The following is a 25,714-nucleotide window of genomic DNA, read 5'->3' on the forward strand; positions in this document are numbered from 1 at the left end:
AATAATTCAATGTCGCGATTCTTGCTGTTCATTTATTTACTATCGCAAACACTTTGTTTTAATACAAATCCATTGCCTATGTTTTATTGAAATTCGTATTTTAACAATTATTAATAGGTAAAATAATATCACCATAATAATAATAATACAGTTATAACAATAGTATTGATACTTTCGGGCTTAGGGCACGCGATAAACGATTTTCTTTGTACAATTAGTTTCTGTAACTTTATCTACTTTTTGATTTTCGAGAACACGTTATTATTTTGCCCAGTAACCAAACACCCGATATAGAATACGCTTACCTTTAATTTTCAAGTCATTATAACCACAGCTTTATTCTCGAATTACTTGAATTATAAATAAATCTATTCCATCGCATATTATACAATATACATGGTAATATAATATTAACAACATCGGCTGTTCCGCGAAACGATAAAACATATAACTGTTCAGACCAACAGATTCTTAAAAAAAAAGCTTTTTTTTGTTGAGATTATTGAACTCATCTGCTGACGACTTGTTCAAAATGATCAATTTGAAGTAATTCATTTTTTTTTTATAATTTTGATCATTAGCATACAAGTGTAGGTGGACGATGATGACGTGCCGTTGTAAATAATCTCTCTCCTCACCAGATGCAAACATCAAGTGAACTAATTTGTCCAATAAAAAAAATTGTTTATAACTAAATATAAGAATCAACCGGTAAAGATACAGATATATCACATGATTTATTTAAGAGGATTTTCTTAATTGTTATTTTAATGGGTGACAACGTTTTATATGATTTTTACAATCCAACCGCTTCTTTTCAAACTCTTTGGCCTTCTAAATAAAACAAACAATAACATAAACAAATCAATCAATTTTAACGGTTTGTTTTCAAAACGCTGTATAGTACTGATGTACATTATCTATTATATACATACTTATAGTAATGGCTGGATAGGCTTCTCAATATGATTTTATTACATTTTTCTTATATTGAGTATGAAGTTATAAAGATTGTGTTAAAATCATATTAAACGTTTTATATTTAAATTAAATTTTCAGATTTTTTAATACAACAATAATTATTTTACAAACTTCTTGTTTAATAATATTTCAAAAGGACCGATTTTATTCGGCTGGGAGTTATGATGATAATATTATTAAATTTTACATTATTAAACTTTGTTTTATTAATTGTATAGTAAAGAAACAAGTTTAAACAATTTCGATTTAATTGATTAGTCTTCATTTAAAAAATACCAGAGTTCGACTTTAAATTAATCAAAAATTAAAATCATTTTAATTTACTTCCAATTGTCTTTAAATAAACGCATTCAGTGACGAAAATAAAAAATATATAATTAAAAAACAATTTCAATTCGTCAAACCTTCGTTATTTTTTTTTATCGTTTGAATGGACTAATATAATATTAGGTGGGGGGTGGGGGGTTTGTTTTTTATAATTAAATTTAATACTTTACACGAGTATAATTTTTTGTTTTTAATTATTGGTTAACAGCAAATACAGAGTCAAATACAGAAAACGTTTTTAGTTTAGTCGGTTTTAATTGTATTTCATTTTATTGGCGCCTAAAACTGGCTCTCAAGAAATTATTGTTGTTCGGTCTGTAATTATAAAAAAAATAAACCGTCTAAAAAGCCCTGCGTTTAAGACACTATAACAAGTTTATAATTACAATTATTATTATTTGTATTTCGTTTTACCGTGCAGTTATAAAAGTCAGTTACTATTTTTTAATTTACATTATTGTACATGTTTGGGTGGTCGGAATAGTTTTATTATGTAATTGTTTTTTTACAACAGCTGTGACGTAGAATGGGCAAAGATTAGCCTCAGTAATGGGTTTATGTCGTTGTTGTATTTTTTAAAATTGGTCATTTTTTTGTGAAATAAGCGTCTCGGTGGATCGATGGTCATAAAAATATCTTTTACACAATTCTCAATTGACATTTTTGTTTTTCAAACTAAAAACTGCCACAGCAATTTCGATTGCTATTATTCCATAACGATTCGCATACTAACATTATGCGTTTAATTTTATTGACATTTTTTCTTACTCCTGACCGGAAAATAATTTTTATATTATATCTTTTACTTGCCCGATTATTTGATTAACCAAGCTTGTCCCAGTTACCTACCAAAGAACCATCTTTGACCTTTTGCACGTGATGTGCTAGCCAGGTAGCATGTTAAATGGAAATAATAAGATGTTTAACTGGGGTGGTTGTTTATTTATTATTATTATTATTATACTTACCGCTAGTATGTATTGAACTTTCCATTAAACCGGGTTGTTTTTTTTCCGGTCTAAGGAATTAAGTTGTATGTTGAATTGTTTTCATTCAACGTGCAACGTGACATGCGCACATATTTTGTTTTTTTATAATTTAAGTAAAACAACAAAAATATACAAATAGCGGTCGTTGGGTTTAAAGAGGTTAATAGTGAATTTTCCACTTAGACAACGATTTCTAGAATAGGGACTTTAAGCTTTTATGAGATTGTTTTTTTTTAATGAGATGATTATCTAGTTTTAGTCTACAACAAAAGTGGGGAATGGCGTGATTTTTGAACAGCGACATGTTTTTTGCGGTTTGCTCAGTACAAGAACCTAATTCAAGATATATAATTACATCACAGCGTACAATTAAAAATTTCATGTTTTCCGAGAGTTTGGTTTAAGTTCAATATAGGCGTTGACGTGCAGACTGTCAAGTCATTTTTTTTTTAGTCGCTCACAAAGAAAACTCAGGCGCTAGACATAAGAGTATACCTGCGCTTAGTTCTACAAACTGCAAAGTGTAATTAAATTATTCCACTTTAATAATATTTTACCAGAACGATATTATGAAAACTAGGTAAGACTCACTTTGTTAAAAAAAAAAAAAACTGTCTTGTCTCCCGGGATATTAATGGCGTTACACCGTCCAAGAGAGTGTTAAACCCTCTTTTTTACAAGTTATTACCTCTGTGCTCTATGTTTTTATTTCTTATGAGCGCTATGGTCGTTCGATTTAATGTGCTCTGTGTTTTTATTTGATAATAATGTGACTACTTTTATACGTTTTTGTTTTACCATTAATGTTGTCATTAATTGATTTTTAACCAACCTATTGTCCCTTATCAGTTGGTTATCTCTTATCAGCTGAATTTCTTATCAATCTTTCTTATCAGTTACTGATCCATCCCCACCTCACCGACACTTATCATGTTGTCCCATGTATTGCGTTTTTCAATTGTTCTAACATTTGTCAGTTTTATAAACTCAATCAAAACAATCTTATTTTATTTTATTTCTGTTATTTATTAGTTATTAATACATTCGATCTCGAGTTATTTATAAAAAGTATATTTACAATGAATTATTATTATATTTGTGTTGTTAAATATAACTGACCTATCAAAGTCAACGATGACGCGTGGCTCTGACTCTTTTGCTAATTTTATCATTTTGTTCAAAGTTATACGTTGCGTTACGCTTCAGGTTTTAAAACTTAAATTATTTCCAGTTTTAATGTAAAACAACGTTTTCAATAGTAGATTTACAAATTTAGATTAACCAGCATGGTGGATATATACAGGTTATTGCACATCGACTCGAATTGTTATCTTCAGAAATATAATGGCAGCGTAACGGGATATCAATTTTATTATTTATTTAGGCAACATAATATTATAAAAATTATTTGTCACTTGATAGAGGATTTGTTAGTTAGTTAGTTTTAGCTACTTATTAAAAATAATTTGATACAATTTGTTTTATTAAATGAGGTATATAAACTACAAAAGTTTAAACTTGGCGGTTACAAAAAAAAAAAAAAATGTCAAATTATAATATAATATTATCTACATCCTCATATCATAATATACAATAGTTTATTTGAATTTTAATATTTAATCATTCAGATGATTTTTTTGGTGGGTTTAAATGTGGATAAAAATGGTTAGTATAAATTAAACTATAAATCAAAATATTTTTAAATAAAAGATAATCCTGGCAAATTGGGTAAACTTCTAAACCACAAAATTGAAGGGAAAAAACGGCTATTAAAAATAAAAATAATGGGATTTTTGTAAGTTTTGGGTAACAATTAATTATCACGGTTTAAATACTTTGGTTGACTGTTCAAACGATAAGTATATACGATTTTCGTACTTAAATTTCTGGTTTATTTTTAATAAGATGTGACACACGATTCTTGTTATGTCACCGAACGATGATGATGTAACATTATCCTTGTACAGGGTCGTTCAACCAATGATTTCTAAAGGAGGATTAACAAGATATTTTCCGAAAAATCTCTTTTTACTCAAAGTAACGAGCTCTGTAATAGTTAATCATGCTAAAGTGTCTGTCAGTCCATCGGCCAAAGCTCTAAATTCTAAAACTATTATAAAATATAAATCAAATGAGATGATAAAGGGATATGGTTATTTTAAAATATTATAGTTAAATAATAAGTTTGAAAACAATTCTACCTGTTCTGTATACTTATACCTAAGCTGCAAGTGACCATGTTAATTAAAAGAAAAAATAATTTTAATAAATTTGTGTCATGTAGAAAATTGTGATAAATCAAAACTGTGTTCGACGTCGTTTTAGAGGTTTCGGCGATTTCAATAGTAATTTATCTATGAAAATTTTAAATTTTAGAGACATTTCTTACCAAAATAACATATATATAATATATGTATGTTATGAATAATAACAATAAGATGCAGTGTTGCAAAAACTTTTGTGGTAGCTACTAAGTGATGTATTCAAGGTGTTTACATATTCTTAAAGTGTAGACAAATGTTGTTTTAAACAGTTTCAAGTGTAAATCAAATAAATAACTCTCTTTGTCTATGTTGGAAATAACGCAATGTCAATGTATGGTGACAACAAAATAATATATCTACATAAAGGCTAAAACAAGCTTTAAGTTCAGTGCCCAAAGTCGTTTGTAGCACAAAACGATAAATAATAACGTTGTCAACTCATTTGGAGTAGAAAATGATTGGTATTTTAGTTGAATTAGGTGTAATGTGTTAAATGATATTCATCACTAATCGAGTATTTTAAATTCAAATCCTTCCGATATCCAACTATATAGGTACTTTAAAGGAGGAAATAAGTCACCCTTCCCCGGACTTCCCTGACTTATCCTCTCCAGTATTATTATAGTCCGCAAAAAAGGTTGGAATAAATGCTGTGAGGTTAAGCTTTTAAGCGATTTTTTTAGTATTATTATTTTTTTTTTTTTTTGAGGGCTTTTAAATATTCTAGAGATATTCACGCCCATGGTACTGTAATATATTTTTTAAAGATAACATTTTTCGATTATAATTTGTATATTGTACCGTACACAGAAAAAAACCTGAAAGTTTTTTAAATTTAGTACAAAAAGTTGGATAATACAAATTATTCAAATCAAATAAGGGTGACATTCCCTTGAGAAAGTTTGTACAAAATGAGTCAACAGTCAAAATGGCTGACCCCGATTTTAAGTTTTTAATCTCCGAAGCTCTAATGCCGGAAATGTATTAAAAATGATTACTATGTATGGAAATTTATTTTCCAAAATAACAAAATGAGTGAATGCATATATTTTGTTTCTGCTAAGTACTTGTAGTAGGTATATTATGTTTTGTTGCTTTTATTCCTACGGACTACCGTTGAGTCATGGTGGTTTAGGCTGGACAGAGGGCAAATTGAATTACAGCCAACCCTCCACAGGTCACGTCACATCCGTGTGTATTTATAGGACCCATCGGCTTTTACACATTTTACTATATTGTGTTATATTTTCTCCTTAGCTTCGATGCAGAGCGGAGAGGGTATTGTTTTTTTTTCCTTCTATTTTTTGTCTGAACCCATTTCGCGCTTTCAAGAAGTAGATTTAGGACTTGCGGTTTTTGAAAATTAGCCTGGAGTAGTTCTTACAAAAACCTGTAGTCACATAAAAAAGTGATAAAAATCGAGAAACTTGCAAAAAATCAAACGGCACTATTATATTGCACATAATTTGTCTACACAGATAGCTTTTATTTATATTTAAAATAGCTTTTATCATCTACAGTTTTTTTCTTTGAAAGTGATCATAATATTACATAATAAGTTGTCACCTCGTCGATCCGACTTTATACTGGATTTTGTTTATTAACTTTTTCTTGTCAACATCATTATTCAAAACAAACATGTTAAACACACAGTTTTATTGGCGAACTACGCTTGCGAAATACTCTGACATTGTTACAGCTGTTGTAGTTTTACCTTGGCAAACGTTTGGGCTTGGAAACCTGAATACCTACCGACCGTAAAACGGATAGAGTATTATACAGAAACCTATACATTATAATACATATATACTATAGGTAATGTATAGTTAAATATAGATGGGCAACAAACGTGTAATTATAATAATTTATTAGTTTAATCGCTCAATTTGACGCGTCCGACCGAGCGACAACACAAGATGAATGCATTAATTTTATTTCATTATTGTATTTTATTAATAGAATGTTTGTGAAAAAAAAAATTTTTGTTCCACGTGGTTTTTCTTGCTAGTTATAAGGGTTCTAACTATTTTCCATTTTGTTAGTTTGCGCGTTAAATTTCGTGCTTTAAAAAGAAAATTAAATACTGAAATTCACAATTTTATGACAATAGAATGAGACGTGGGATTCAATTTAGATTATTTTTTTTTTTTTAAATACAACGATTGTTTTCGAGCTTCAGTGGTAATTATAGTTTTACTTAAAATATATTAAATTTACATTATCGGAGCTGTTTTTCGATTTTGTCATTTTATTTGTATTTTTAATCAGCGCGTTTTAGTATGTTTCATTTTTTTTTAAATCTTTTTACTTTGCCGCCTGAGAAAATCGCATTTGATTAAATCATTAGCTTTATCTTACTCGCAGATCGTTTATTTGAAATTCTTATAAATCGCGCGGTTGTTTTTTTTTAAGTGAGACTTCTTTATGGAGTATCTGAACAATAGTTTTGTATTAATTCATGCGGCTACACTGATATCTTTGCAAGTCCCTAATTAGTCTTTTTAAAAATTTCCTTCGTTTTCAGCCGAGTGAGGTATCTGTTCTTACATCTAGTCTGTGTGAAAAACGAGAAGATGGCCGCCGCTTTTTTGTTTACCGTCCCTTCTGATTTTATCTATTCTGTGCTATAAATACTACCATCAATATTATGCTTACATCGTTCATAGTCCACCGACTACTATTATTATTTTACGATAAACCTTTTTCATAGATGTTCCAAAATCTACTCGTTTTTGTGTGTTCAATCGACTTACACTTCTTCCCACGCGCGTATTCGGGACACCATTGTTTTTTAAATAAGTACACACGGAATGGTTTTTATTGTTTTTATTAAACACGCCAGTCGGTTTTACAGACAACTTAACCTTTCATGCCAAACAGACGTAAACCAATATTGTTTTGTACATTTATTAGGGTAGTATGCCATAGCGAGTCAAATATTATTCTTGTTAACGTTTCAGTATAGTGTTGTAAAATCATAAATTTTCTACCATTTATCGAAAGCAAACAAATGGGTAAACCTGTAGGTCTTTCTGTATAGAATATTATCAGTTAATTAGAATCAAGAGTTGAAATTATAAACGAACGCGGGGTAAAATATTATGCAATTTTACTTATGGATAAAACACCATCGTGATGATCGTGCGTTTGCATTTTATTTGATTATGCGATCATACGGTTAAAACGTTTCAATTAAAACAATAAATGTGATTTAGATATAAAAAATAGCAAAAAAAAAAAAATATAACATACAATTTTGTTCAAGACGAATGTCAATCCTTTTAGAGAACCATTATTAGTTATAGTCCTCTTTATAAATATATCACAGTACTGCACTGTGATATATTTATGTGTAACAATAGACTCTACAAATTCTCATTAAAAACGTTTTTTTTTAAAAATATTATGCAATTGCTACACGTGTACGGTGTAGTTGATTTTTTAGGGCGAATATATATGGTATGTGTGAGTTTTAGTTACACCACAGTATCCACTATGATTTTATAAAGAGGAATTAGAAGCAAATAAATGTTTGTTGACTTGTTCAACGGTGCTCGACGAACAGACGGACATTTATTATTGCACCTTTTAAACGACTTGGTGGAAAAGTCGGCCGACAAAATTGTAAAAATAAAAAAAATTGATATAAAATGCTAATTTGCCGACACGTAGGTACCGAAAACGTATCTTTAGTAACTACTTTAACCCTATTTTATCTTATAAAATATTAAAAATGAAATAAAATTTTGAAGTATACACTTTAATACTTTTAACGTTATCATAGTTTTAATGACATACTATTATTTAAACGCAATAACTATAATATTATCTTTGTTATAAAATTAACGTCAAGGAAGATAATAATATAATGTGAAATAAATTTTAATTAGAATCAATATCTTATACTCGCTGTTCGGCTGAATATTTCATTAAATAAAGGCAATACAATTTTTTTTTTTAAATATCTTATACTCTCGCTTAAACACGATATACTTATAATTTAATTATAAAAAATCGTATATTGTTGTTAGAATATGTAAATAGGCTTACGTCGTGGTTCTTTTATTAACTTTATAAACCATATTGGTACAAGTAATCCCTACTTCTTAAGTCGTAAGCCGTTTTTATCATATTGGCTTCGATTAGAATATATATATATATACATTTTTTTTGTACTTAACCGGTATTTTGCGCAATACTGGCTTGTAATATTGCGTTGTTTTTTTTCATGGTAAATATTTTTAAACAATGTTTTATCTTATTTAACGAAGTTTATACACGATGTGAAATATTTAAAGTTTGATCATTTTACGTTGAACATATTTTACAAGTTATATTAAAAAAAAAAAACGAAGAGACAAACTATGCTTTTACCGGATTTGAGATACAATCTGTTCGATCCACAGCGGCACCACGTTGCAATTTCTACATACCCATTTTTAATTGGACATGTTGATCACGTTGATAATATTATTTGCTTTAGAAAAATATCAAACGACCGTAAATTTGAAATTATAGTATTCTATAAATTATTAAATATTGTACCTACATAATTACACAGTAATGCCAGCGTAGAAATTACGGTTCCCTCCCCTTCGCTGCCCTTTCATCGATTTTCACTTACAACCGTACTTGAGGGACTTTTGAAAATTTTTATAAAAACTCAGCGTATTCGACCAATCTGGCACTTTCAAAATTATCCCATGCAATGTTATTACAATATAATTAATTATTAAATAAACTAATCTATCCTTAAATATCGCTCTCTTCTAGAATAGTCATGGACATCCGTGGATAGGCACTGTTAACGCGTCATAGTTTTAACCTTTGTTGGTTTTTATATTAAAACCGTGCGGTTCGTTTAACGTTTTAATAGACTAATCACGAGAGACTGTTTGATAGCCGATATTGTTTTGTACACGTCAAACGATTGATTTATTTTACAAACGTCCACGCAGTCCGGTTTTGTAAACATTTCACGTCAAAACATGTTGTTGTTTATGAATGGTTCTTCTAATTTGCTCTTGTCTTAATCAACAACAGTCGTTCCTGACTTGTAGCAAATCTTTTAACAGCTGGTTGAGATTGACCGCAGCAATGCTATGTACACACATGATAATATGTAGGTCTAACAGTGCATGAAAATTGCATTGAAACGTTTCGGACGTTTTTATCGATGTCACGTTTTTGCACAAATTGTTAATACTTTTGAAAGCTTTTGGTCACCGCATTCAACCAGGGACGTTAGAAATATCCGTATTATTTATGTTGCCGAAAGTGAGACAACGGTCGTTTGAATAACTACCAATGTGTTTATACGAACAAAATGTAATATATTATAATGTATAGTTGTTTATATTGTACACTATACTATCGCCATAAACGAGACGACACTAAAAATGAAAAATGGATATTTGAGAGAATATCAACAAGAAGTTTATTTTTTATAGGAAAAAAAAATTGATATTTTTAAATGTTTATGTTGTTTATTTTGATTTTATTTTCATATATAAATTTCATTTTTTTTTTTTTTTTTAATATAAACACATTCATTTATAAATATTGCACGCATGTATATTCCAAGCCTTGGCAGCTGAATATCGTCAGCCGAGAATTGTACGCTATTTTAGTTAACCCGTAAATGGTGTCGATTACATTTTAATATGGTTACTTATTTTGGTATACTTAGATACAGTTAAAGGTGCTGTTGATATTTTGTATCTTCAAGAATCTAGTGTTCCTTCTCGGATCGAGGGAAGAATTTTAGAATTTTATTTCGTGCATGGTGCATTTTCGGAGAACGTACTCGACTTAGGGTTCTTTTTTTATTTGGTTGCAATAAGTTAATTTAAAAAAATGCCACATATGTGGGCTTCACAAATTCAAAGATGCGGCGAAGCTGAATACATCATTGTTGACTATTGTTAAAGATTCCAGTCAAACATGACAGACGGGACGCGGAAGATGAGAGAAGTGAGCCCAATGATGGCTTTTTACAAAGGTTTACGGGTCACCGTGGGTGTATTTCTCTTTTACAAATTGTTGATTATAAACATCCAAAAAAGTAATTCCTAGTCATATTGAATATATATTATACAAATCGTTAACTGATCTCTGTTCGATTGACAGTAATTGGATCTTGCATTAGAGAGCTATAATACAGATATATATTAATACACATGTTTTCATATATTTTATTAAAACCATAAAAATGTTTTATATTTAAGAAGAAATAACCGTGTGCGAAATTGAACACATGTTATACATACAATAAAAATCATGATAATATTATGTAATATAATATCCTTAGAATGTTATTATTGTAATGTACACCTTATATCATAATATGATTATGTCAAATTCAATACAATACTTAAGTATTTTGTATAGCTTAAAATAAACAGCGTCTTTAATTAAATTAAATTTAATATTGGTATGTACCATGTTTTTGCTCTGATGTGTAATGAGTACAGCGCATTGTGTTTATACAAAATACTTAACGAGTAGTGTTCTTGAAAAAAAAAAAGATTTTTATAAATAGACAATACCTTTGAGTAATAACATTGAAAAGCATTTTTAGATGTGTAATATAAAACTATTATAGTTTTGCCCTTTTAAATAACAAGCTTTTCATTAAATTTTCCTTTGCAACATAACCGCACACTATGAAATATGAACACTGAAAGGTAATGGAAAATCAAAATGTTTGTTATATAATGTTTTACTATACACAGTCTCACATAGTATCGCAACTTAAGTAGGAGTTAAATGTCTGCCATAACAGCTATTATAGATTTTTTTTATAATATAAAAGTTCCAAAAGAGTACTTAAAAACATAAACAATGACCACCAGATATTTTGAGTTCATTATCAGCTTCTAATTGTATAAGTGCTATGTAACCAACTTTTGTAATTATTATACAAACAAAAACTTTCCAAAGTAAGATTTTAAATGAAGAAAACACTTTAAACACATTAAAAAGCTGAATACGATTTTAATTATACGATATTAAATTGCGCCCAAACTTTGTTCTAGGAAATTACTTTCAAACGTTTTTATTTAATAACGTCTTGTGATATAATTAAGTGTTATGAACTTGATGAAAGTAAATTCAGTTTAGCTTATCCTATTACGTCATCCATGTGGTGTCTGGTGATAAATAAATGTGTATAAAAAGTCGTTATTATTTAAATTAATAAAACACCATAAATGAATATCATGAGCTTCGTCAAATCTTTAACTGGGTTTCACAGTGCTGACTCGAATAGGAATGCTATGAGTTTATCAAAATCAGGTTAAACGTTATGACTTAACTTAACTACAACTTAAATCAGAATATAACCGTCGTGTATATTATTTTGTTGACTTGGAAGATATTTTATTGCCTACTTTTGCAGTAATTGAACAATTTGTATGGTTTGACATTTTGTGTAACCAAACAGAGGTACTAATTATCTTTTCCACAATATTGACTAAACAACAAGAGAATGATGAATTTGTAATGCAATAAAGTTGTATAGAAAATATTCCTGCAGTGTTTGGGAAGAATTGGATAAGTCCATCTACCTTTTTGTACTTTGTTCAGGTTATACGCGAGTGTGAGTTATTGCATTAAACCTTACCATTCATCTATATTAAAGTGTGGTTTAAGTTACTGTTGCACGACGGATTGCTTTATGTCGAACTGTAAAGAACGTCTTAATCAACACTAAAGAGGGACGGTAAGAGCTACTACATAAAAAAACCGGTATTTTATTCCCCATATGAAAAAGTTGTATGATTTTTATATACAAAAGTGAAATTAACGTCTGTACAATAATTAGCTACATATGAAATCGACTTTTACAATAGGCTTCTTCTTTTTTTTTTTTTTATAAAACTTTCGCCATAACTCCGTTAAGAATAACTTTAAAACTTATGTTATTAGAAACAACATAATAGGTATTCATTTAACGTTAAACAAATTGGCGTACTCGAAATGTCTCTTAGATCAGATTAACTCAAATACTGCATGAATGTTATCCCATAATAAATAGGTAGCTCTTCCCGTTTCCATTAATCACAAGTTTGTGATTTTTCACTTTTCTCCTTGTGCCCGAATACCGTAGATTTTCCAATAAGATTAATCGGCCGGGTTGGGTCGACTCATTGTCGCGGTAAACTCAATTATTATCACATTGTGTTCGCGGTTTTTGAACTTTAAAACGTGCGAAAATTGAACAATAAAAAAACTTTTGAAAAAAATAAACGGACAACGGCGTTTTTCTTGGTATTTTTTCACTTAGTATACTATTTTAATAACTTTAATCGTTACGACGAGCAAAACAATTTAAGGTCACATCTCGCCGGGTCCGAGTGGGCTAATTTCGATCAACCGAAATAATGAACAAAATCTGTTCGCCCACAAAATATTTTTAACTCTACTGCGAAACCGAGACGCTATTGATTTTACAATGATGAGTTTTTCGATTAACAGACTCGTGTACCGTGTTATCAGCCATATTATGTCATGTTAACTTGTAATTGTGCCTCGAGGGCATCGAATGGCACACAAACGACAATGATAATATTATACACCTACGGCCATTAGTAAAAATATAACCATATTTTAATACAGTAGTTGAGGTTACATGTGCGTTTAGGATTATCATTATACCATAAAAAATCATAAGCTCAGAAAAATCACAGGCGTTCGTCGTGGCTTCTCCCCTTCCCCAAAATATTGCGCCCACGGCTTTATGGCACGTTTTTGAACTTGATTATGCAACAGAGAAAACAATTTTGATAACTATTTTGACTTTTTTTTTTAAGTGTACTTTTTGCATTGTTTTGTATCAAAATTATAACCGAAAATATTATTATGTGCTGTCGTCATTGTAAATAAGTCCTCGTGCGGCGTTTTAGAATGAGTGAAAAGATTTAAAATTGGAAGGGATTATTAATAGTTATTACTTATTGTAATGGTATAATACATTTTCAAACAAATGGAAAACGTATATTTATATAGTATAATACGTCCTAAAGTACAGTGTACTAAATGATACAAATTTGCGTTTCACCATTATTTCCGTTTCCTATAGAAATATACATAAATATAAATTATGAACATAAAATGTTTATTTTTATAACGAAACTTTAACATAACAGTTGTATATATCTATACTTATTTTGCCAAAGGAAATAAATGATTAACAAAATAATTACCCATTCAATTGCATTTTGCATTTGCAAACCTTGAAATATATAATAAATTATAATAAAAATAACAGCAAACGATATTATTTTTACCAACCTCCAGGTGTAAGCGTCCGTCCATGAAGGCACGTGGTTGGTAATAAAAATAGTTTTAAATAGTTTTTCAGAAACTTTCAAATACTAATACACAGAGTGATTTATTCAATTTAGTTTAGATATAAGAGAAAAATAGTTTTTTGCCCGGGTAGTGGCAAACATAGTTGGAAACCTTCAACGGCCAAACCATGTACTATTAACAATTATGTCTAGCACTTTCGAATTGTATCTAGTTGATTTAATTGTTTTAAGTATTCGTTTTCTGTGTCAGACATAATATTAACAATGTCACGTCTCTATCTGATCGAATATACTAGGATTGTACCCGTCGGTGTAATTTTGCTGTTCGATAACCGTTTAGTCCGGTCTTAGAGATTAATTCCGAACACGTTTCTTCGGTTATTGACACTATAGCTATTAGATATATATATATATATATATATACTAGACACTAGACAATATTCATTAGGTATCTAATACCGAAACGATGCTGCATCTCGTTGGGGTTAGTAGAGCGATTTCCATATTCCATCGGCTAAGCCCTTTGCTGTTTTACTGGAAATCGCATTTAAGTGTTCGTCAACACCGTCGAGAAATATATACTATTATATTTCCAATTGTGATCGTAATAACCATATAATATATAGAATATAATTTCAATTAGCTGTTGGATTTACATCTAGTTGGGTAAAGTAAGAGTATATATATATATAGTAATAACTAATATCCTGTTAGGTTTAGGCGACACTCGATTATGTTTTGTCTATAAAAGCTCAAAAATGTGTTCAATCAATTTGAAAAGCAACTACATGTTTTTTTTTACTTTTGAATAATAAACAGTTTGGGAGTTTCTACATGCAATTCCGAAAACAAAGCATTAAAAAAACTTCACTCGTTAAAGTAGAAAACTGTCACATTATGTCAGGCCTCTTTCGACGGTGCCGACTTTGATAAACTTGTTTTTAACAACTTGTAAAATTCAATTTAACTTTTAATTGTGTCAACTCACGAATTTGTATTTAGTTTTTTTTCATATTTTTATATTTTATATTATTGGTTACCATTTACCTAATGGTCCCCAACAATATAATATCACCAATCTTATCAGACTAAACCGACGATTTGGTCAAGCTTTCTTGTTGCTCATTTACACAGAAAGGTCATCAATCAACTGTTTTAGATTCTCTATTGTCGAAAAAAATCTCGGATTGTTTTTTCGATCACTCAGACAAGCTCGGGTATTTATATCAAATTATTTCGTTATTCTGAAATAAGGAGTAGTTGTATTTTTCACGTTGCTTACAGGTTAACACAATTATTGTCGCGCCAAAAGATTTATTATGTCTTAAACTCTGTGTTAACCCAGCAGATTACCGGGTGTAACACTAAACTGCGTCGCTTGACAGGTGTCAAGGCGTTAACGACCACCCTGAGTACGTTAGATGAAAATATGTTTTATTTTTATAAGTGCTTTGGAAAGAACAAAAATTCAACTAGTTTTGTGTACAATATGACATTCGACAGTTGTACGCGTTTTTATGGCGTTCAAACGTCTGACACAACCGTTATTAAAACGTCTCGTTGAATTGATTGCCAACAACACATTTAGCACATACATTTGCGCTCCTTGTAAGCCGCCAAAGACGTGTAATATCGTGGGCGTTTTTTTTTGAAAGTTTTATTCAAAGTACATTGGCTTTAGAGCTAAAGACGAACACTGCAGATTGAACAGGTGAAATAGAGCAAAATATCTCCGAAACAGTTTTAAAATTGATTTTTGTCAGCGGTGCTTATCCGGCGTTAATATACACCGTATGCAATTTAACTTTTCCACAGAGATGTTGTTTCCAACTTGCATGCAATACATTACATACACATTTCCGGTTTATGTGCTTCCCACACACCAAGAAGTCGAATAACATATATTTTCATAACATAGTAATAAAAATAACTACGGCCATAAATTACATAAACAACCGTCTATTCGAGTAAATACTTTCTTGTTCGTCGACCGAACAAATCAAAATAAATTCACTGTAAATGTATACATTTGAATGAACGCAAAACTCAACAAGAATAAAAATTGCATGCGTCAAATAGCAAGTAAGTCACTTTAGAAAATCAGTAAATTCTACAACAAACACAGTACTTTCCTATTGCCACTGTCTGGGCTTGTAAAATGATGCTTTGATGCGTACGATTTGTAGTCAATAATTATTATAAGAACAAGACATAATATATAAAAACACATGACATCGTGTACTAAATAAATAATGGCAGTTTTCATAAAATGTCCATTCAGTGACACGCGTTTGAAAATTGTGACCAACTAAATTATTTTAAGCTAATTTAGGTCGCCGGCGAGTCATTTGGAAACGTTAAATCGCAAATATCAAATGATTGTATTTTATTGAAATTATTTTCAACACAAGTAGTGGGTCGACTTAAGAATGTTTCTTTTGTGCGGTGATTAAAACTCACAACGTAACACTCGACAGTGTACTTGTAATTTTAAATTCTAGTGTTAAAAATTAATTAATTACAATTTTCGATGTGAACTTTTGTGTTTTCGGTAAATTAACTTTTCAGCCAGTCTCATAATTGTTATTAAATATAATTAAATTCCATTCGAACTTTGGGACCAGGTGAACATTTTTGTCGACTTAAATATTACAGTTTGGCAATTTTGAGTTCAATTCTTTTGAACGCTTCACGTAATTGCTTAATTAATAATATTAAATATTGTTTAACAATAAACGTTTTAAATTAAATTATAAATGCATACTGTTATAATAAGAACAATAATCTTACACCGCGATAAGATTAAGGACATATTTTTTAACGCTTCACTCTTAACCGTAATACACGCAAATTTTTAATTTTTTTAATTAACTTTAAATGTTTTTATATCTGATTTGAGTTAAAACTTTGTCAAGTTATTAGTTTTAGTTTAGCTATTATTATGTATTAAACAATGCATAATAACTCTATAGTCTTGAGGAAGGATTCAGATTTTTAAGACCAATAATAAAAGCTATTGTGTTGAATTGTGTTTCTTTTTAAATGGACTTTGCTATACTATAGTGATTATAAACAAAGTTTCTCGATAATATAAGACGGATTAAGAGGGCGGCACACTACAATCTTATTAAACAGTAAAGTATGGGTAATTTTTTCGATGAAATTGATATCAAGTTTTCATATTTCTTATATTAACACACACAAAGAGGTATTGGTATTGATAGTTTAATAAATTTATAATTTTCACACAGCCGTTTACTGTTTCCTTAGCAATTAAAAGCACTTACACAAACAGCCCATTCACGTTGGTATTTGTTGGGTTTTTATTTTTACTTGTAACAACAGTTTATGTACTAACATTGGCAAACGATTAAAGTGTACAATGTTCTATCAGTTTTCATACTTGACATAACTCGATTGACTCAAGGTGAACTGTGACAGTCGACATGGCATTCGCTTTCGTCCATTAAGGCCCTTTTTTTACAGTCCGGTCACGATGAGTCTGAGAAGTACTAAAGGAAAAAAATATATAAATAAATCGTCGATTTAACTATTTTTCAAGTCGCCTACAACTGATACATGGTTTCACTGCAGTGACGTATTGTGAATTGAATGTGCTCGGACGTGACGGATTCCGAATTCTTAGCTCATTTGTACGGGGGTAAAGACAAATGCATCGTTTTTAGAATCGTTTTATTACAACTTAAAGTTTTTCCGCGTTTTCGCAAATCCGACGGGAATCCTAGTTTGGCGTTCTAGATAATACCAGGAATAACAATCAGCAGACAACACGCAGCGAGAGTCTACTTAAATTGGACTTGCAGCGATATCGTTAAGAAGTTTACAAAATATGTTTGCCAGGACACGATATCGGTTTAGCATTTAGTCGAGTACGGAAAATATTGGAAATAGTCCAATACTCCAATGTGAACAAAACTTTCTCACGATGTAAACATTCTAATACTTTTACCCGTCTGAATATCTTATTTAAAAGTATAATATTTTGTTGTTTACTTATTAAAATATATTATGCATTTACAGTGCACAAGAAACAAGCAAACATTTTCCGATGCTTCGGGGTAGGCTGTAAACTTTAAAAGTTCTAGGGTTTTCGGTAATCCGAATTTTATAACAATTCTTTTGTTGAAACGAATAGTTTTTTTTTTTTATTAAAGTATAGTCAAGTTTCAAAACACTTTTTGTATACAACTTGTTGTGTGGTGTACACAAATTTACCAAGTATGTTCTTCGAAGTTCGGTATAGAAGCAAATATTTACTTGCATGCACCTCGATATGAGCTAAGATTCTATTGTGTACTTTATTAGCAGTTAATATTATGTTTATAAGAATATCGGAATCTTTTTTTGTAAAATAATAGTTTAAAAAAAAAAAATTGCCATATTTACTTAGCTTTTTTCATATCTTAAATATTCATTCTCAAAGTTAATTTAAAAACTCAAGTCGACGTTTATGTGTGAAAAAAAAAATGTTTGTTTTTTTTATCCATAGTGTAGGCTAATATATAATCAACAAAAACTCATATGCAGAGGGTATCCGGTAATAATTGTTTGCCGAGTTTATTTCTGTGCTGTGTTTTTTTTTTTTTGTCAACAATTTTTACTGTTTACAAGTACTTATTGTATCTAAGTCGCCGACACGACTCACACGGGACGCAATTCGGTTATGGTTGTGTGTAATTTGAACGGGGGCACGTTTTTGAGTTGTCAAAAGATTAGGCGGTCGAACGATGAGCTTTTAATTAAAATTTCCGCCAAAAATAAAGCAATTCGAATGGGAAAATTCGGCATAAATATTTACTCAACGACGGCACTCGCCGCAATCGTCTAATGAAACCCACAACGTCTTACGTCATTGCAGTCTCCTTAACATGTATGCATGTTTTGCACTGTGTGTTTGACCAATGCAATCAACGGTCCAGTGTAAAGGCCGATATTTTCGATTAACATCTCATTGTGTGTTCTATGGTTTTTGTCTCGGTCGGTATGCTAATTTGAATTCTGAACGGCCGCGTTATTAATGTCTTATTATAATATTTGACCGAGTTTAAGTCCTTTAGTCCTACATCCTATAGGATATAGGCCGGAGAAAATAATTGCATTGGATCAGCTTCTCGAAGTAAGGTATATTTTCCAATTTCCTTTGGCCTACTTCAGTACTAACATAATTACAATATTCATGACTCAATTATCGACGTTTCCGCAGTTAATTTGAGCATTGCAGTTTACAGCATAATATGTCTCGCTCACACACTATGAATATAATATACTTTCATAATATTTTAGCAAAAAATATTGATTTAAAACAAAATAACAATTTTTGATATAATGTTTTTGAGAGTAAAACAAAATATACAAACGTCGCAGTAATATATTATCCTAAATATTCAAAGTGATGTAGGCAAAGTCATTTTCAAACATTGTATTAATAATAATTCATATCAAAAAGGTGTGAGCTAATATTTTGCAATAGCTTTGTTAACTAGCTTTAGATTGGTTTGGATAAAAGTCTGCTGCACTTTAGTCAATTACTTCCATATATTACTCCGCTATGTTATTTACTTAAGTATAAAAACATAATGTATAAAATTTAGTAGTATGCAGTGTACAGTATAGAATTTTATGCTGGTTGTGTATAAACTATGTTCACTTGTTTTGGACAGTATTTACGTGCAGTTTGTTCGCTTAAGAAAATTAAACCGTATTTTCTTCTTGAAAAATATATGGTAGTCCTTGCCCAATAGAAAATGATCGGTACGATGCCTGCCATGCGATAGTTTAGTTTAATACCGTCCTTTATTTTTAAATAATTGGCTAATTTGCACTGTTATGATCTTTAGCCTGTAATAAAAATTAAAAAAATAATTTGAAAGTATAATATAATTTAATAAAAAAACTGTTAAATTAGTGTCATAAATTAAAAAAAAAAACCGCGTTTAATAAAAAAAAAAGAAGAGTTATCATGATTTTTCTACGTTACAAATTTAATTAATCAACAGTAAAATATTTACTCGAATAAAAAGCAATCGAATAATGTCGAGAAAAGTGTAACATTTCATTGAGTAAGTTATTAATTACCATTAATGAGGTAGGTGGCTTTTGAAACAAGCGTTTGTCAAATAGACCGTGTATGTTATGTCCGGTGGAGACTTGAGAGAGAGACTTGTTAGAATCATTTGTACAACTTTCCAAGTTAGGTTTATTTTTTAAATATATACGTAGTACATTACCTTATTAATTTACTATAAGCAATCGTCAAACATCTAAGGTACATACTAGAGGTAATTAAAAACGAAAACCTATCTATCCTAAACAATAATAGTTATTTGATTGTCAAGTACAAAATATGAATCAACAATAACTGGATCGTGTTCAACGTTTTCAATTAGGGATTAAATAATTAAGTGTATTTTACATTTTTAGAATTTAAAAAACGGGCTTATGCACACCTACTTAAATTTGAAATATTCGTTTATTTTTCAATGTTTGCCTTAATTTTTTAATATGTTTGGTTAGCCTCGACGATTCGATATTAATAGAAAGTCTTTAAAACAGACTTAACGCGACTACTTGTTATAGCTCTAGTGTGGTTCCAGATGCACGTTTAGACAACATTCCAGTGTCTTTAATCCCTTCTCTAATCGAACGGTCGAGTGGCAATTAATCGCTTTGGTTTCGGCTTAAAATCTTAATCGAATTTACACAACACCACAACATTGTGTGTATGTAATATGTAATATGTATTGTATTGTATGTATACTAAACTTTGGGCAAAGTACCGTTTTTAAATTCAGACAACAAAATTTCAACAGTTACCTACATCACTAGAATAGACTATAGAAGTGGAAAGCTTATAATTAAAATTTACAAGTGCGCTACGATGGCGCCTCAACAACATATCATAACACAAATAGTTCACACAAAATACTACAACTTAGTAAATATTCAATATGATTGCATGTATATGTTTAGTGCATTGTATACTAATACAATTGTTTGTGGAAACGGACCAAACAAAAGCACATCTAATTGATTTCAAAACGTTTTGTAATAATTCTAAACGACCGTTTGTACAGCGCTACTTACTTTATATCATCAAATCTTGAAAAATTGCTTACAATTGCATTGTGTTCTGGAACCGTGCAAAATTGTTTGGAACTCACAGATTATAATGACACTATCGGTTTGGTTTTTATTTTTATAAAAAATATATACATAAACGAATGTGCAACGTCTGTTGTATGTTAACATATTATACTTGCAAATGAACACAAGATAGTGGTTGATTTAATGGCAATGTAGATAAGGCTCGCGAAGCATGTTAAGACTTAAGTTCGAGACGAATAGGTTATTCGTTTGGTCGATGCAAACATTCTGAGCGAACATTTGTGGAAAGAACCCTATCATACGTTATCCATATAAGTAGTATAGATTTTATATTTAAAATGAAAACACAACATTTGGTTTGGTTTTTTCTTGCATATTTCTTGCATTTTAGCGAGTCCTACGTGTGGAGAAAAATTGTTTTTCAGCGCTTGGGCTGTTTTATAATAATTATATCTACTATTATTTCATCTTATGATGAGATGATGCTGCCAATTGGTTTTGTGTTCAAGTATAATGTTGCGATACCATTCCAGTAATATAACCCCGCAATAACCCATTATTACTTTTTAATTTCTATATTAGTATTTAAAAGTAAAACATCATTGCCTAGTATTTAAAAATTCATTATAAACGCATTAATTACCTTGTCGATCATGACAAAATAATTGCCTCGAACATAAACATGCAAATTAAAATTAATTATATGTGTTATTATAATTATTACAACTTAATTTACTTGAATTTTAATTAATTTTTTCCTAAAACCAATAACAACTTTTAGTTATTATTTATGTGTTCACTTTACCTAGTCGACTTATATATCTATGTACAAGTGCAGTTAATAACGTGGCAGATTTATATTACAGGTTTTTATTTTATTATTTTTTAGGTAAACTCTTAGCCGTATCGGTTGAGTATTTTTTTATAGTGCACTCATCATTTTTCGATTACTCTTCGGTATGATGTAATGTTCTCATCCAAACGAGGATGACATTTTTTTTATGTATACAAGAAGAGTCATCGAATACACTTGAATTAAAAATATTATTTAATAACATGTTTTTCTATTAGAGTCCAGATGGTAAGCAGCACTAGAGAGATAAAATTTTATAACTGATGTCAATTTAAACGTTATAGTTTTTAATAAGTTTTTGTAACATGGTTAAATAATTGAATCTGCAAATCACTCTGTACAAAGTATTAGTGCACTAATTCAACTTGATCAAAGTGTCAAGTGAACTTTTATTGCTTTATCGAAAAATTAAAAAAAAAATCATTGTGATACTAAAAATGTATAGGACATTATTTATAGTGATTTGATTTTGATTTTAATTTTAGATGCTATTTATTTTTTTTTACATGTGTAATTCAAATTTTTTTTTTATATCATAAATAAAACGAAAATACCAATTGCAGCATTTTATGGTAATTTTACATGGTAGGCGGTGAACATATATTTTGTATTAAGGAAACATTAACAATATATTGTTATTTTATTTATGATTGTGAAATGGCCGAGTTCAATAGAAATTTTACTGTCGCCTTAGAGTTTTATGAAAACGTTGAAATAAAATTCTTGTTGTTACCATTGGGCGGTGGTGAGTGTACAATTTCACTTTACGGTTTCTTTAAAATTGAATTCTTCAACTCCAAACTACTTACGGAAGAGATCTGTATAGGTAGTAAAACCGAAAACAATTTATTTCGCCTTTGTCGTGTATTTTCAAACCACTTAGATTTGTTTTACTGTCGACTGTGTACAAAACTGATTGTTAACAAAATATATATGTTTTAGGAATTTACAATAACTAGAGCAATGTCTATTGTATCATATAACTTTAGCAAAAAAATTCTTGCTTGTGAGAACTAGGTTTTTTTTTATCGAGAACAATTTTTCAACCATTATAAATATCATATTGTTATAACCATAATAATAATAATATAATTATGATATGGTATCATATCTTATCATAATTTTGTCATAACATGGTCATGTTATAAGGTATAATATGGTCATAACCATTATAAATAATATGGTTAAGAATAAATAAAATATTATTGTCTTTGAGTGATTTCTATTGGCGTTTAATTTATTTTATCTAGAGAATCGCAACGAAGCGTTAAAAAAAATTGTTCTTTATTTTATATTTTTAATATAGGTATGTTATAGCGAGTAAATGCATTTGGTCCCAACTACATGCATTGGATTATTGCTATTTAACATTATTTATGTCAAGTTATTCGCCGTATGATATTATGTTTTTATTTCCAAATTACCTCCAAGAATTTGTATACTTAAAAATGACAATGGTCTCGGTCTCTCAGAACAGCTATACGCGTTTACTTAGTAATAACGACGTTGATTTTTTTTAAAGTAAAAAAAAAGTAGAAATAGTGTATATTTTTTTAGACACTTAATTGAAATCCATTTGTGGGCGCGGTTGGCTTTCTGTGCGGTCAACGTTTTGGCATTATTATATTGTACATGTTGTAATATTATGGTATTATGTATTATTGCGAATGTGTATTCCCGTCAGAATTTAATTTGCTCAGACACAGAGGCACGTATCAACTGGTTAAATAACTCACGTCCGACGGCCTATATCGTTGTAATATCAATTACGGTTTATATGTATAAGCTTTCAGCACTGAAATGGTCTATTTTATACTTTACAAACAACGATTGCAGGACAGTAAACAATAATTGATAGTATCAAATTTGGTCTCTAGAAACTTTGAATCATGACATACATTATTTTTTTAACATCCGCCGCTGTCGACCGATTCTTGGCTACACCACTAATATTTAATAATATATTATTGTTATACATCAGTGTTGATACGTTGTATAGGCACGAACTCTGTAATTTCACGGTCGAAACGACAAAATTATTTATGGAAAATAGAAAACCGGGCTTATGCAGCCCATATTAAGGTACATTATGCCGTTTTCTCCCAAGGAGGAAGGTTCCTTTGACGAATTCGCTTTGTCTTCAGTGTCGAATTCCTTTTTTGAGCTAATAATCGTTCAGTCGGTTTCATTACCTCGTCAAATGGTTCTCTAAAGAGGTCAATTCTCTCGAATTTTAAGGGGTTAGCTGCTCTGTTCACTTGACGGTTTGCCGGCCAGCAAACAGATAACCATTCAGTTGATCTGTATAAAGATCTGTGTAAACATGAACGCCATTAGTAAATGCAGTAGGTATTGAAGTTTTTGAATACTATTTGAGATTCGCGTCGTCGATCTACCATTATAAGAAAATTATTATTTGCCATAAACACCACATAAGAGCTTAGTAAATGTAAATATCAAGTAAAGGGTCATGACCGTATTTTGTTACAATGCGACTTTGTTGTTGCTATTTTGGAGAAAATACAACATTATAAATATATTTGTTATGTCATGCACTAAGCAACTCGCTTCTCTCATCCGTCTCCAATTACTAAATTGTGAAATTCCGAAAGCCCTGTTTATGCGGTGTAAAAAGCTTTTTAACGTAAATATACATTTTACTTATAAACAATAATAATAATAATAATCCAATACAATAGTATGTCATTTACAATCTACGACGTGAATTGTGATGATATTATGAAACTTTTAGAGTAAAATTCCTTTATTCGTGTCACTCTTTGTAAGTGTTCAACACGTTTTCCCAAAAGAAACCTGATTGCTAAATGTCGCGCTTAACTTCGTTTGTTTTCTTTCAAACTCCATGAAAATATTATTATTCACTTCACTTTAAAACGTTCAAAAGTAAATAAAAAAAATTAAGAAAGGGAACATAGGATAGAAAAAAAATGAGAATACAGATAATTACAATTTAGTGTTTACATTGTAGTAATAATTATACTTTTAATTGAATAATTGAACGTGTCACGCCGTTTCTACAATATGTTTTAAGTCGTAGCTTAACAATTGTAATTTTTTGTATAATATTTCAAGACAAAAATAATTAAAACAATATGTCCTAAAACCAAATGAGTATTATTTCGAAGTAAACTCGATAGTTTGATTTCAAACCTCGGCCATTTTAATAAATCTATTTTTTATTTTAGTTCGAATGACAAAAGTTTACTTACAGTGGAATTATCCTATTTATTAATTTTTTTTTTTTAATGTCTGAAACTCTCCTCCGGGTTAATTTCCAGACGATTGTAGCTATTTTGTAATGTTTAAAACAAGTTTTCGGTGATAAGTGTGAGTGGAGGGAATATATTTGAAAGAGTGTGCCGGGTCCCAAACCCTATGTAGGGACTTTGTAGGGGAATTTGGACCACACTAAGGAGGAACCCCGATAAAAAAAAAATGAAAAAGTTTTACTGCGGGCAAGCGCTACAAAGTGGGCCATTGCAATAATGTTTCTACAGTAATGTTCAAATGCGGATTTCTGAATTTGAGTCGGTTAAAGTTGTTAACCTAATGTTTGCGCAAAGTCTGGACTTGTTAGGAAAACCAAACGTTATTGTCAAATTCACTGTATTATTGTTATACTACTTGTTAGGTTAGGCGCAGCTGTAATGTATGCAGTTGTGGTTAATGTAACAATATTACAGTCTCGTTAATGTAAATATATGCTCGGTACTTATCCGGAAAGTTATTACAACAATATTGCACCGAATTATGATATGTAATTCAAACATGATCTTTTCGACTAATCGCCAATAAAGTGCGTCACCCCGAAATCGGGTGGGTGTAGAGATTTAGACGAAC

The 25,714-nt window shown here is 30.1% G+C and overlaps 1 protein-coding gene across 1 annotated transcript in view; it reads left to right on the forward strand.

Annotated features, from left to right (window-relative positions):
- The window catches only part of LOC126834111 (corticotropin-releasing factor-binding protein), a 38,793-nt gene that overhangs the window by 1,987 nt on the left and 11,092 nt on the right, over positions 1-25,714 (forward strand). The gene's annotated exons all lie outside the window — the stretch shown is intronic.

This window comes from Adelges cooleyi, unplaced genomic scaffold (assembly GCF_023614345.1).
Source record: "Adelges cooleyi isolate 19-005CV unplaced genomic scaffold, UGA_ACOO_1.1 ACOO_flye_CR_arks_rails_tigmint_CR_PRNA_21, whole genome shotgun sequence".
Classification (NCBI taxonomy): Eukaryota; Metazoa; Arthropoda; class Insecta; order Hemiptera; family Adelgidae; genus Adelges; species Adelges cooleyi.